This window comes from Ursus arctos, unplaced genomic scaffold, assembly GCF_023065955.2.
Source record: "Ursus arctos isolate Adak ecotype North America unplaced genomic scaffold, UrsArc2.0 scaffold_30, whole genome shotgun sequence".
Taxonomy (NCBI): Eukaryota; Metazoa; Chordata; class Mammalia; order Carnivora; family Ursidae; genus Ursus; species Ursus arctos.
The window spans coordinates 36,093,205-36,109,039 of NW_026622986.1; the positions used below are offsets into that span (position 1 = coordinate 36,093,205).

At 46.0% G+C, this 15,835-nt stretch overlaps 1 protein-coding gene across 6 annotated transcripts in view; it reads left to right on the forward strand.

Moving 5' to 3' along the window:
• DIP2C (disco interacting protein 2 homolog C) overlaps positions 1-15,835 on the forward strand; it is a 395,318-nt gene that overhangs the window by 353,174 nt on the left and 26,309 nt on the right. The window lies entirely within an intron of this gene.

Genomic DNA, 15,835 nt, shown 5'->3' on the forward strand with positions numbered 1-15,835 from the left:
TATGGGATGGGGGGTTGGGGGCGTTCTCCCCTCTATGGCCGTGGGGGTGGGAGGTTGGGGGCGTTCTCCGCTCTGTCACCGTGGGGGGTGGGAGGTTGGGGGCATTCTCCACTCTGTGGCTGTGGGGGTGGGAGGTTGGGGGCGTTCTCCGCTCTATCACCATGGGGGGTGAGAGGTTGGGGGCGTTCTCCCCTCTGTGGCCATGGGGCAGGGCAGGGAAGGGGGTTGGGGGCATTCTCCGCTCTGTGGCCATGGGGCGGGGCAGGGAAGGGGGTTGGGGGTGTTCTCCACTCTGTGGCCGTGGGGGGTGGGGGCGTCTCCCCTCTGTGGCTGTAAGTGAGGGAAGATTGGGGGTGTTCTCCGCCCTGGGGCCTTGGGTAGACAACATACCTGAAGGCATCCTGACAGCTCAGGGCAGTGATAGCTGCTTGCTTGTGGTGCTGCATGAAACCGGGTTTAAGAGAAAATCCTAAAAATTGACAAATGTGTCATTGTCAAATATGCAAGTGGGCAAGTATAAAAAATCTAAATATGAGATGATCATAAAAATAGAAAATTGGGACAATCATAATTTCTGTGCTGCTGTTGACTCAGCTCTTCTATCTCAGAAACCAGGAGTTATTTACCCACTTATCATTCTGAAGCAGGAATTGCCACATTAATTATTTCCACACAGCCCCCTTGAGTTGGATGTCATAGCTTGGTGGTAGAAGAATGGACTCATAAAATTAACTATGGCTGACTTGAATTTTACATGAAATACTGGTGTATTGTAGACTCCATGCAGGGAAGAAATGTAGACGTGTGCGCCATTTTTTATGCTTAGAAATGACACTTCCCAGAATCTTTAGCCATAAAAATGACTTTAAAACAATTTGGATTTGTTGAATCTATGACAAAAGTGGACATTAGGTCAAGTTATGACTTCTGAGTTTAATTAACTTTAACATAAATTTCCGTTAGTGCTGTTAAGAGATGTGTCATGTGTTTATTAACCTCTGTGGAAAGAGACATTACCTACAACCATAATTACTCTTTTCAGAAGTGTAAGCTGAAAGGTCTTTGGTTGTACTCGATTAAGAAATTTAGCTTATTATAACAGAAAAATGTGCATCCTCCTCACTAGCACAGGGAAGGAGGGAAAATGAGGTCTTCTCTTTTCTGAAACTTTTAAGTCACTTTAGCAGAAACTTTGATCTTTATGATATTTAAAAAAAATAACAATTTATGTGGGAGGAAAGCTGATTATAGATATCTGTGTAGAATCAAAGCACTAGTAACAGGTGTAGCCAACCTTAAATCTTAAAACTCACACAATGAGAGAGAAATACGGCCACCCTGATAATGAGAAGTTGAAGTCATTGATTGTTGGAAAGAAAAAACCAGGAAGCTCAGAGGCTGATATAAATCTTAAGTAATTCTCGAAAGAAAGTTAGTAGTTATAATACTTTCATGAATTTGAGCTCTTGATTCGTGTTTCCTCTCCACTGCTTTTAGATGGGGGAAGTGACAGTAAAGGAGGTGTCGTGTGGGGGGAGGTTATATGCTCCCAGGAGTGAGTCACATTCAGCCGAAACCTGCACACTCTTTCCTGCTGATCTATGTTGTCCCAGAGAAAGAAAATTAACACGGGCCATCATGGGACCTGCATCTCAGTTACCCGGTATCCCAGTCAGCATTCTGATGTGTAAGCGGCAGAAACCTTCCTCGGTAGTCTGGATGAAAAGGAATTTATTAAGACACCATGGGTCACTCTCAGAGGCATCTGGGGAGCTGGGGGTCCCGGTTTAGGACCGCACACCCAGGAATAGCTTGTGCCGCGGTGCCGTTCTTGGGAGGATGCTGGTGTTCGAGAATTGTACTGCGCCTGCCGGTCCTGGCCCGGGCTCCACTGCGAGTGCGCGCTGCAGACGCCTGGTGGCGTGGCTACCTACCCATGTGCTGGCCTCCAGGAGAGTGGGGACGAGGGCGGCCGTTAGTTTTAGTTAGCACACAGCACAGCTCCAAAAGTAGAGCTGCCCAAATACAGAAAAGGGGTTCAGATGTTGGTGACCAGGAAGGGATGATGGATGGCGACTTCAGCCCATTTGGCTGCCCAAATCAGCACACGCTCTGTCCCATTCTTACACATCGCCCCCCACAAAAAACTATCATAACACAGCTTTCACTCTTAGAGCCGGTGACACACGCGCCCTCTGTCCAAAAAAGAAACGAGCTGAAGCCTCTGCCGTTGCGTGGTCGTCCCGCGGTGGTGGACACGCCCTCATGGCGTCTCGTGAGCTGTGCACCAGGCTGCAAAGTCTGTAAAACCGTGGGACACGGGGAGAGAAGACAAGGCACGTTCTCGCGCCCCCGTACGGCGTTTTTGGCGGTGTGCTAGGTGCAGGGGGTTACCGCAGTGAACAGACACTTGGTGTTGGATCCGCTGGTTGCTGCGCGTGTCTCTCCACCTGGACGTTCCAGAGCTTTGGGAAGAGCAGAAAGAGCTTAGGGTCCCAGGAGACCACGATGAGCTGGGCACCTGAGGCTGAACACCACAGGCTTCACAGGAGGGAGTTCGCTTTGGTTTGGGTTGCTTCTTTTTCAGTTGCAGGAATTTCCTGGGTTTTAGTCTTGAAAGAAGAACATGGGCCTCTGTGCTTCTCGTGGGTCCTTCGACTTGAGCAGCACCCACAGACACAGCCGCCCTGCCCCACCCTGTTCCCTGACCTGAAGCGCTCAGTGGCGCTTTGTCTGCAAGGGCTGCGGGAGCATCCTGGGCCTGCGGTCAGTATGGCCTCCCTGCACGACTCAGCTCTGTGGGTGGAGCGCAGAGCAGAAGCAGGCGGTATGTGAGTGAGCGGTCGTGGCTGTTTCTGGGAAGCGGCAAAAAGAGACAGGCTCCTCTCCTGCACATGGGTTTGCTGACCTTTGTGAAAGTCTGTTAATTAGCCAGTTTGTCAGTACGTGGCATGGAGTGCCACAGTCCGGTCCAGCAGACGAGCTGGATTTTCACTGCCTTTGGCTCCCAACCAAACTACTCATTAGTTTCTGACCCTCTTATCTCCCAGACAGTCTGTTACTGCAACCACTCCTGATACTAATTTCTGAATCAGCCGAGGTGCTTACGACCAAACACAGAAACCAGCTCTGATTGGTGTTAACAAAAAGTATATTTATTAAAACGATCCTGGACTTCCATTTTTGATGAGGCTGCATAAGTCATAAGAGAATCTTGTTTCAGCATTAAACATTAAACAGTGTTTAATTAAAACAGTCTGGTTAATATACAAGTCACAGTTTTGTCAGAGAGCTGAAGATTAATGGAAGTCTCTGAACTGAAGTCACGTGTGGAGAGAAGACACCCCGATTTTCATCCCTGCCCAAGGAGCAGCAGGAGGAATTTGCCGTAGAGACCAACCACACCTTGAGCATGCTGACGCGGCACATAGCACGGCAAGGTGGGTGACAATCCCAAGGAGCACAGCTCTGTCATTCTGCATCCCTGCGCATCCCGGCAGCAGGGCACAGAGCCGAGAGATCATCTGAGGTTCTTTAGGGCGCTAGTAAATGCAAAGTAGCAGACCTCTGAAGCCTTGGGGGGTGGAGACTGAGAAACCATTCCCCCTGAGGGGCGGTGGGCCTTCAGTGGGTGGAAGGCAGAGGAACTGAGGGCTGAGCAGAGAGCAGGAATGCTGAGCGGCCCCCTCTGGGCAGCCCAGACCACCGGATACACTCCTCCGGCACTCCAAAGACAGAGGGGGGACAGAAGGGCTGAGCACACGTGTCTCAGCCGCCTGGGCCTTCACCAAGTGCAGCACGTTTGCCTCCAATGGCTGGGTGTTGAGTGCAGGAGGGAGAAAGCTGGGGTGAGGCTGGAGAGAAGGGAAAACCACCTTGTCAGGCAAAAAGCTGGTATCCAGAGTCTCAGATCCAAACTCCTGATCCTGCCCACAGCCATGAAGCCAGCATTGACTGGCATCTCAGTGGAGCTCTTGGAGAGCCCTGGCCGCCTACAGATAGCACAGATCGCTGGGACACCTGAACGAGACCAGAGAAGGAGGTGCCCTTTTTGGCAGTGCATGCTTTTTACTTCAGTCTCCACTGGTCTTTTAAACACGGTGTTTGCCTTACAGTAAAAAAACTAAAAGACAGCAAAGGAAATGTAAGACATGGGCACAAGAAGAATGCAGAAACAGTCCGAAACAGAGTAGGCATGCTGGAATTGCCAGAAACTCTGAGATAACTAGGACACATATGTTAAAGGGTGTAGTTGAAGAGGTATGCGCCTTGCATGAAGAGGTGGGGATATCATTAAAAGATAAAAAGCACAAAAAAGAACCAAATGGAAATGCCAGAAATGAAAGCTGCAGACGCGGAAACAAGATTCCTCGTGGTTCCTGTTGTAGACCAGATGCGGCGGGGAGAGGACTGGTGAGCGAACGTCAGGTCCCATCAGTAGAAGCTCTGCAAACAGAAACACAGGAGAGAAGGAAAGAATGTAAAGTGATCTCACAGACTTGTGAGATCTCTGGGGTGATACCAAGTTGTCTGCCATACATGTAGTAGGGTCCCAAGAGGGGAGGGTGAGGGGACTGGGACAGAGAACAGTTTGAAGACATAGTGATGAGCACCGATGAGAGGTGTAAGCCTGCAGACTCAACATATCTGTGAGCTCCAGGTAGAGTAAATAAAAACAAACCTAGCTGAATCCTTCTCAAAATGCTGAAAGCCAAATTAGGAGTGGTCTTCAAGCAGCTAAAAAAATAAAGATACAGTGCACGGAGGAGAACAATAAAAATGACAGAAACAACAGAAGTGAGAACACAGTGGAGTGATCCACACAAAGTGCTAAAAGAATGCTTATCCAGCAAAAATACCCTATGGGAAAACAAGAGCTGGTATTTGTAGACAGGGCAACGCCAAGAGACTCCAGCAGCAGCAGACTGCACACACTACGGGAAAGGCTGAGCTGCTGGGATGGAGGGAAGAAAGCCCGTGAGGCAGGTCAGATCTGTAGGAAGAAGCAAAGAATGCTAGAAAAGGTAAACACAAGGAAACATTTTAAAATTTTTCTAGCGATGTATAGATATATAAATATTTTAAATTTCTTTAAAGACTATTAACCATTCAAAGCAAAAAAAAGACAATTGAGGCATTTGTAGCATGAGTAGAAGTGGCTCGTGAGGTGACAAACCTCAGGGCAGACAGGGAGGTGGATGGAAATACGCTGCCCTTCATGCTTATAAAGCACATTATGTGAAGATGGATTGTGATAAATTATGCAAATTTCAATCTCTACATCAACCACTAAAAAAAGGTCAATTAAGATAAAATACGGTACCTAAAATATTCTGTTTTGGGGGTGGGGGAGAAAGGAGGAACAAAAACAAAAGGGGCAAATAGCCAATCATACCAATAATTGCATTAAAAGTAAGTTAACTAAACAGGCAATTAAAAGGCAGAGATTGTCAGGCTAAAAAGATTCAACTGTATGTGTTTACAAGAAACCTTACCTATGAGGGTATTGACATGCTGAAAGTAAACACAAAGTCAGCAGAAGATGACCGGTGTGCGGTATTAGTAACAGACATGTGCGATGTGAAGGTTACTGAAAGTGAGGGTATCCATTGCATGATGATTAAAGGGTCAGTTCACCAGTAGAACATAAAAATCCTAGATGCATCTGCACCTCAAAAGTGAGCTTCAAAATATGTGAAGCTAAATTGACAGAATTCAAAAGGAAAAAAGAGAGATTCAGTCATAGTTGGAGACCTTAACAACACTGTTGCCTAACTTGATGTAACTGACATGTAAGAACACTCTACTGCTGTGGACTGGATTATGTCCCTGCAAAATTCATATGTTAAAGCCTTAACCCCACCGTGACATGAGACATAGCGCCCATAAAAAGGTAATAAAGGTTAAAAGAGGTCATAGAGGTTGGGGACCTGTGTCGTCATAAGAAGAAGGAGGGAAATCAGGGTCGCGCTCTCCAGGCACACACAGCGAGGAACAGCCATGTGAACACACAGCAAGAAGGCAGCTGTCAGCAAGCCCAGAAGAGAGTGCTCACCAGAACCCAACTGTGCTGGTTCCTTGCTCTCAGGCTTCTAGCTTCTGGAACCGTGAGGAAATAAATCTCTGTTAAGGCACACAGGCTATGGTATTTTGTGACGGCAGCCCACGCAGACTCAGACACCAATACGTGTAGCGTTGACATTTTTGTCAAACATGAAAAATTCCCGAAGAAAGACTATAAAACAATTCTCAGTGAATATTAAATGACCACAATTACACAGTATATTCTGTGTGATGTAATTAAACTAGTAATAACAGTAGGATGGCCAGAAAATCCCTAAATATTTGGAAATTAAACAACACTTCTGAATAACCCATGAATAAAAAAGGAAATCATGAGGAAGATAAGAAAATACTTTAAAAGGATTTTAATGAAAACACAGCATATCAAATTTTGTTGCTTGCTCCTAAAGTAGGGCTCAGCAGTAAATGTTTGGATTAGGAAGGAAGAGAGTGTAAAATCTATTTAAACTTCCACCTCAAGAAAAAAATCTAGGAAAAAGCAAAAATTCAAGTCCAGAGTTGGAGAAAATAAAAATAAATATGGAAATGAGTTAAATAGAAAATAGACAAATGGAAAACTCAATAGAGTGAAAAGTTGATTCTTTACAAAAGTTAATAAATTTGGTTAACTGCTAGCAATACAGATCACTAATAAAGAGAGAGGCAGACTAATGATACCACGTGCTGGCAGGGAATGGGGCAATTTTGAAGCCTCATGCATCACTCTTGGGGATGTGGGACAGCACAGCAACTTTGGAGAGCAGTTTGTGAGTTTCTTATATTGTTAAACACAACTTGCCGTATGACCCAGCAATTCTTTCCTGGGTGTTCACCCAAGAGAAGTGAAGGTGTACATCCCCCCAGGGGCCAACACACAAGTGTGTACAGCAGCTTCGTTCATTCATAGTCACCAGGAACTGGAAACAGCTACATATCCATTACCTGTGAGTGGAAGGCAGGTTGTACTCTTTTCATGCAATGACATGCTATTCAGTTGTGGGAGGGATAGACTACTCCTGCAGGGAACAGCATGACTGGACCTCAGGAACCATTTTCTGGGTGAGGGAAGCAGACACAGAGGTCCGCATACAGTGTGAGTGTGTTTGTATGATATTCTGGGTAAGGCAAAACTGTAGGTACAACAGTCAGATCAGTGTTGCCAGGTGCTGAGGGCCAGGGGAGGGAATTGACAGCAAAGAGGCAGGAGGGGACTTTTGGGGTGATAAAGATTTTCTATATCCTGATTGTGGTGGTGGTTACATGACTATACATTTATCCAAGTCAGTCAACCTGTAAACTTAAGGATGAATTTTATTGCATGCAAATTACACCTAAATACATCCGAGAGATGAGTGATGGAGGGAGGGGAAAAATTACATGGAATAGGGCTAGGGTCTTCTGCTGTTGGCCAAGATGGATTAACAAGGACCAGATTTATCCTCTTCCCTGAAACAAATAAAGAATGGTCAAATTCATAAAGCATGACCCTAAGTGTCAAATGACAAAGAAGGAAAAGCCCCGAGAAAAGCATGGTTAGCCCTGTGATTTCTCTAGGTTACTGCAGCCTGGCGAGCTCTTTGAGTTGAGGAAATGGAGCCGAGTCTGAGGAGACGAGAGGTGGCTAGCGTTCACAGAACAGGGTGCTACAGAAGGAAGAGTCAGACACGTAGAGCTCTGGAGATCCCTAGAGGACCCTCCTCAAGGGTTTGATATGCTGAACACCAGTCTGCATCAATTCATGTTAGAAAACTACTCAAAGCCACAAAAAGAACCACCAAAAGGGCTGGAGTGAATACTGCTTGTTCCCAGCAGCCAGACTAGAAATCTCCTAATTCATGAGGCACTGCTCAGGGCCCACCTAACAAATATTAAAATCAAGAACCAGGAAGATCAAGATCTCTCCAAGTAATTTGACTTAGAACAAAACTCAAGAATATTTACAGGAGTACAAAAATATCCAGCACCCAGGAAGGTCAAATTTACAATGTCTGACATACTATCAAAAATTACCCGGCATACCAAGAAACAGGTAAATAGCCACAACGAGGAGAAATATCAGTCAACCAAAACTGAACTAAACTGATACAGATGTTAAATTTATAGACAAGGATACTGAAAGAGTTATTTTAACTGTATTCCAGATAATCATAAAATTAAGAAGAAAATGGAATGTTAAAGAGAGGGGGAAAAACAAGTTGAACTTCTAGAAGTGAAAACTACAATATTTGTGATGAAAAATACAATGATGGAATTGATGGCAGGAGAAAATATTGGTGAACTTAAAGACATAGCAATAGAAACTTTGCAAAATAAAACATAGAAAAAATGTTAATGGTAAGAGCATCATTGAATTGTGGAGAACTTCAGGTGACTGAGTATACAGGTGCCTGGAGTCCCCAAAACAGCGGAAGAAGGGCTAGAGGAAGAAGGGATATCTTCTTTAAAATAGAAGAGCTATTTTAAATTTGATGAAACGATAAACCCACAGTCTGAAAATTCACCTACTTCCAACATAACGTGAAGGAAACTGCCTAAGTTGCTCAAAACTAGTGATACAGGGACTGTCTTAAAAGCAGTTGGGTGAAAAAGAAGTCAAGTTACATGCAGAGGAGCAAAGATAGGGATCATTTCATATTCCTTATCAGCAGTGATGTGAGGAAGAAGACAGCAGAGGACATCTTTAACTACTGAAAGAAAAGAGTTGTCAACTAGAGTTTTACACTCAGTGGAGATATCTTTCAAGAGCACAGGCTATAGAAAGACTTTTTTAAAAACTGGGGATGTACTGTATGGTGACTAACATAACAAAATGAAAATTATTAAAAAAATAAAACAATAGAGAACAAACAAAAATAAAAGAAAGACTTTTTTATCCACAACAACAACAACAACAACAAAAACCTGAGCATTTACCGTCAGCTTACAGACAGAGGAAGAAATATTAACGGAAACCCTTTAAGCAGAAGAGAAATGGTACCAGACTGAAGTCTGGATCTACACGATGAATGAGTAGAACCGGAAATGGCAGCGGCATAGATCAACATGTAAGATCTGTAGCACTTTTTAAATCTCTTCACAAGATGATTGATGGCTTGGACAAAAATGGTAATACAGCGTGGGGTTTATAATGTGTAGAAGTCTACTGTATGACGAAGAGGTGGGGAGGAGCGAGATGGAAATACACTATCACAAGGGGTATGTGCCATGCAAAAAGTGGTGTAATAACACTTGCAGGTAGGCTGTGATAAAGGTGTGTGCTAAAAACCTGAACGTGACCCCAGATTTGTTTTCGTTAAGTAGCTAATAAACTAATAAGCCAGCAAGGGAGATAAAGTGGACCTATGAAACATTACTAAATACAGAAGTCTGGAAAGAGGGGCAAAAATACAGGTAGGGTGAATTTTTAAAAAGATCGATTTAAACACAACCACATCAATAATTCAATACATACAAATGGTCTAAACACCCCAACTAAGATGCAGAGATCATGAGATTGGATTTTTAATATGCAAAACCTAACTATACGTACCATATGACAAACTCACTTGAAACATGAAGACACAAATAGATGGAGTGTAAGGACAGAAAAGTTGTACCGTACTAATCTTAACAGAGAGCTGAATATCAAGCAATATTAATTTCAGAACAAAGAATACTACCAGGGATGCAGAAGGTAGTTTCATGTAGATATGAAAGAAATTGAATCCATAATCCAAAACCTTCACAGGAGAGAAAAAGGAACCCTCCAGGCCCAGATGGTGTCACCGGGAAAATACCAATCCTGTAAAAACTTGTTCAGGAGATAGAGGAAAAGGGTACACCTCCAACATGTGTTAGGAAGTGAGCATAACCTAGACACCAGTCTCTGACAAAAATGCCCAGAAACTAAAAATCCAGGTCAGTATCCCATGTGAAAAAAGTCCTGAGCAAAATACTAGCGTAGTGCGCCACGGCCACGTACGTCGTCGCTCGGGAGTGCAGAGTGGCGGCATCGTGTAAAAACTCAGCCTGTTTATCATATTAAAACAGAATGAAGGAGAAAAACAATACGATTGTACGACGTAGCGACAGATGCGAGAAACCCCTCGTTCACAGGATAGCTAGGAAGACGGAGCTTCTTCAGTCTGAGGGAAGACACGTACAGGAAGCTGGAACCTCACTGTCGCGGTCCACGTTGAGAGCTTGTTCCGAGATCAGGAGCGTCAGCATTGTGCTGAAGTCCTAGCCAATGTGGTAAGACAAACAGGAGCGGTACCAGTAGTGCAAATGGAGAAGTAAGGCTTGTTACTTGCAGACCGCCCGATAGTGCACACAAAAACCTTGCAACTAAAACCACAATTACAAATATGCAAAGTTAGGAATAGCCCAAAATTAAAAGTTTATACATCGGGCGCCTGGGGGGCTCAGTCGGTGAAGCATCTGCCTTCGGCTCAGGTCATGATCCTGGGGTCCTGGGATCGAGCCCCGCATCGGGACTCTACTGCTCCCTCTCCCTCTGCCTCTGTATTCTCTCTTTGTCTCTTGCTCTCTCAAATGAGTAAATAAAACCTTTTTTAAAAAAGTTTATACATAAAAATTGTATTCCTATGCACCCCTGTATTTATGGCAGCATTATCTACAGTAGCCAGAATACGGAAACAGCCCAAGTTTCCATCAGTAAATGAGTAAAGAAGATGTGGGGTGTGTGTGTGTGTGTGTGTGTATACACAATGGACTATTACTCCAGTGTAAAAAAGCATGAACTCCTGCCATTTGCAACAATGTGGATGGGTTAGAGTGTACTATGCTGAGTGAAATAAGTCCGAGAAAGACCAATGCCATAGGATTTCAAAGCTCATGTGTGGAATTTAAGAAACAAAACAAAAAAGAGACAAACCGAAACACGGAATCCTAAACATAGAAAACAAACTGATGTTTCGCACGGGGGGGTGAGGGGGGTGGATGAGTGAGGGGGGTTGAGAGCACCCTTACCTTGATGTGCACTGAGGAATGCACAGAATTGTTGAATCCCCACGTTGTGCACCTGAAACTAATATAACACTATATGTTAACTATACTGGATTTAAAGTAAAATAAAAGTAAATGATATTTCTACAGAGTAGTAATGAACAGCCAGAAAATGAAATTTTTTTTTTTAAAGATTTTATTTATTTATTTGACAGAGAGAGACAGCCAGCGAGAGAGGGAACACAAGCAGGGGGAGTGGGAGAGGAAGAAGCAGGCTCCTAGCAGAAGAGCCTGATGTGGGGCTCGATCCCAGATCGCCGGGATCACGCCCTGAGCCGAAGGCAGACGCTTAACCGCTGTGCCACCCAGGCGCCCCAGAAAATGAAATTTTTTAAATGCCATTTACGATAATACCCAAAAACTTCCAAGTACTTAAGAATGAAAGGTGCACGTAAAGGTATGCATCAAAATCACAAAATATTGCTGAAAGAAATGAAATCCTAATAAATGAATGGATGTGTCATAGTCATGGAGTGGATGAGTCAGCACTTTTTTAAAGATTTATTTATTTGAGAGAACATGAGCAGCGGGAGGGGCAGAGGGAGAAGGAGAAGCCGAATCCCCCCTGAGCAGGGAGCCCAACCCTGGGCTGGATCCCGGGACCCTGGGATCATGACCTGATCCAAAGGCAGACAGACGCTCAACCAATGAGTTAGTAGTTTCAAGATGACTTTTTCCCCCAAAACAGATCAGTCCCAACTAAAATCTAAGAAGGCTTGTCCTGAGGAAATTGACAAAATGGTTCTGAAGTTGTTATGGAATTGCAAAAAAGAATAACCAGTCTTGAAAAAGAACAGTGTTGAAGGATTTAGGCACCTGATTTTGAAGCTCCCTATGAAACTGTGATAATCAAGACGGTGTGATTTTGGCTTTCCGAGAGACCCACAGAGAAAAGCAAAAACCACAAAAGCAAACCTGAACAAAAATGAATCCGGAAACAGACCCGTGTCACCAAGTCCATGGAATAGGGAAAGAAAAGGATTTTTGGCAAATGTCTTGGGACAACTGAAGATTGAGATAGGTGTAAGTAGCCTCAGTCCCTTCCTCATAGAATACGCGAAAATCAGTTCTAGGCGGATCATGGACCTGAATGTGTGTGATGAAGGGTTTAGAATAAATCTTCCAGGAAATACTACGAAAACTATCTTCATGACTTGGGTTATGCAAAGATTTCTCAGGGCACTAAGCGTGAAAGGAAAACATGATAAACAACTTTATCAAAATTAAAATTAATATGTTTAAGAACATTAATAGAAAAAACAGATTTGGGAAAATATATTTGTAATAACATATTTGACAGATCCGCAAAAGACTTGACTATACACTTCACAGGAGACCTAGAGAGGACCAAGCAGCACATGAATGTGCTCGCCATCTGTAGTTATCCCGAAATGCTGACGAGCGTCGCAGGGCGTGCTTGCGTGGGCAGCACATGCCCACCGTTAGGACAAATAGAGCAGGCAAGTGCAGGTCCTGGAGGGTCTTCCTCCGTTTGCTGATTAGCTCCCAAAATGAGTCAAAGCACAACATGTACTCCATTGAAATCGTGATTTTCACTTTGAAAAAAAATGAGTGATTCCACTTCTCACCTCCCAGAAGAATTAAGAGCAACAAGGCTGACAGCACTAACTGGTGCTGAAGATCACTGCCAGTTTGGGGACGGATTTAACCGTTTCTTACAAAGTTCTGTGCATGTCAGCCCTGCGAGCCAGCGTGTCAGGGTATGTGCACCCGAAGGGAAACCTGCCTACGAACGTACCTGAACAAGCATTGTCGTGCCAGCCCAGACTGGCAGTCGCCCAAATGCCCACAGCAGCAGGTGGAACAGTGCGTGATGACCTGTCCACACGGCAGGACACTTCCCAGAACGCGGGGGGCGAGCTGCTGCTGCCCACATCACGTGTGGATTCCAGGGTCATCGTGTTCCGTGAAAGCCAGCACAAGCGAGTACACGCCCTGTTGTTTTATACGAAGTCTGATAGTACATTAGTCGGTGGTGGTAGAAATCACAAAGCGGTCGGCTTTTGGGGTCTGGGGTGAGGGACTTTTTATATGCTATTTGGGGCGGTAGTTACAGGGGTGTGTACGATTGTCCAAATTCATGCAGCCAAATGTGAAAAATCTGCATTTTGTTGTCTGTAAATTATACGTTAGTTAAGACGGTGAAAAGATCCTGGGTAATACACAGACCTGCTGGGACCACCAGAGAACCTGGCTTGAGTCCTGCAGGCAGGACCACTGCTCCCAGCGCAGCTGCCGACGTGGCCAGCGACGAGCCCGTGCGCCCAGAGGCTGCTGCGTGCTCCCCATAACCCGCCCTGGGGGACACCGCCTCCCCTGACCCCCGTTTATGGAGAACTCCCTCGACTCCCCCAACACGCAGCACAGTAGATAGCCCAACATCAGTACTTTGGGATTGTGGCTTTCCCGCGCACATTCCCACTCAGGGATTCGTTCCGTGAGCTTACGGTGCTGCGAGCTGGTCCTGGGCCGTGCTAACTCGGTAGCGTGGCAGTCGCTGGTTGGCCAGGCCCCGGGCTGAGGAGTTCCAGGTACTGTGTTGGATTTTCTGTGCTGTTTCAGATGTGAGTCTGTACATCTTCAGCTGAGATTTAAATGTAACTTCTGTGTTCAAGAGCTGTTTAGTGCCTAACTGACATAGTACTTTTACACCAAAGACAAGATGATTTTTAGTATGAATGTGTCCGTACGCAACCTATTTATTGCACAGCTGAACTTTACACTGAATTTTCTTTGCTGCTGCTCCTTTTTGCAAATAGATGATGATCTTTAAATACTTGGGGGCACTTTTATGCATTAGGGCTCTCCTTCTTTAAAGAAACTCCAGCTTACATTCTTTGTCAAACGAAGTTTTGTGCAAGTGAGGACATTTTGTTAAATACACACTCCCTCATATGTATCTTGAAATCCCAATTTTTTGTACCTTGGGATTTTTCAAGTTTGGAAACACCTCCATATTAACCCCTTCCTCCTCCTTCGTGTAACCCTTATCAACGCAACGGACGGGTTTTGCTCCAGATGCTGAGTTGTCCCTTCCGTGTACCTTCGCGTTGGGAAATTTATTCCTAGTCGTGCATGTTTTTCTCTGAGATAATGCCTTGAGCCATCACAACGAAATCTGTGAATTAATTTAGAGAAAACAGGGGCTTACTTTGTTCCAGTTAATATTTGGAATATCCGGGATTCAAGGGTCATGAAGGGAATTACTGAAAACCTTGCGTTGGGCTTGAATAGGTCCAGTTACAAAGTCCCGTGTACCTTCCGAGTGCAGCCCTTCCCTGAGCCTGCTCCCTCGTGTCCCGCTGCAGCTCCCCACCAGGGAGCGGTTGCCATAGTTACTAGTTAGCAACGTGAAGGCGGTGACAGAGGGATGGAACCTCATTCTAAATCTGGAACCCTTGCTGTTCGTAAAGGCTGGACTCCCGGCTGAGCAGTGGTAGCATCTCCGTCTGGCGTTGGGTGTCAGCACGCAGAGGTGAAACCCAGCAGACAGCTTGATATTGCGGCTGTCCTCGCTGCGGTGCGCCTGGACCGGGTGGCTGTGGGGTCGGGGCTGGCGCCAGCATCGGTCCCTCATCCAGTGCCCCCGGACAGCGCTTCCGGAAGGACTGGAATCAATCCGTTGCTCACCTGGGGAAACACATGCCCTCTAGGGACCTGACCCCAGGTGCTTTTTGGAGTGTTTCTGGCGCACCAACTTCAGTAATTTAAGAGGGATGGAGGTGGGCCCCAAAACCATGGAAGATGAGAACACACTAGAAGGAAGCGTCTTTGAGGGGCTGACACGGGCACCTGCTCACGAGGGGGGGGTCCCTCCTCCTGTGCGGGCTGACACGGGTGCGTGCTCGTGAGGGGGAGGTCCCTGCTCACGTGCGGGGTGACACAGGTGCATGCTCACGAGGGGGGGGTCCCTGCTCACGTGCGGGGTGACACGGGCACGTGCTCGCGAGGGGGAGGTCCCTGCTCGCATGCGGGGTGACACGGGCGTGTGCTCACGAGGGGGGGGTCCCTGCTCGCGTGCGGGTGACACGGGCACGTGCTCGCGAGGGGGAGGTCCCTGCTCGTGTTCGGGGTGACACGGGCACGTGCTCAGTGACACGGGTCACGTGCTCACGCCGCTCCCTGGACCGTGTGCAAGCCCAGGGCTTGGTTCCTTCATGCTTCAGATGTACTTGGGTGCCTTCTCTTGTACGTTCTCCTGTGGGAGAGCCGGGATGGGGACCCTAATTATAGATGTGAAGGCGTCCAGGCGGTCCTTCATCATTGTCATCAGAGACTTGGAACTACAGCTGACCTTGGGCAGCGTGGGGCTTAGGGGCACTGACCCCCGCACGGTGGAAAACCCACATAGAAGGAATTTCTGACTTCCCAGAAACTTTACTAACAGCCCACTGTTGACCAGAGCCTTAGTGATGACATAAGTTGCCAACTCACACCTACTTTGTGTGTTATATGTGTGACACACCGCATTCTTGCGGTAACGTGAACTAGACAAACAAAACTACCGTTAGAGTCAAAGGGAAGAGTTTCTCAGAAACAGTCCACATGTAGGCAGACCTGCCTCGTTTAAACACGTACTGTTGAAGGAGCAATTGTATTTCAGTGAGGAAACGTTCAACAGTTCGGCCAGTAAATTCCACAGTCCCTGCTTCCCTCTGAAAAGAAAAGGGACTGCAAGGGTCATGCAGTTAAACTGCCGGGCGGTACGGTCGACCTCGTGTGTTGCGGAGGTCGCCGGGGTCTG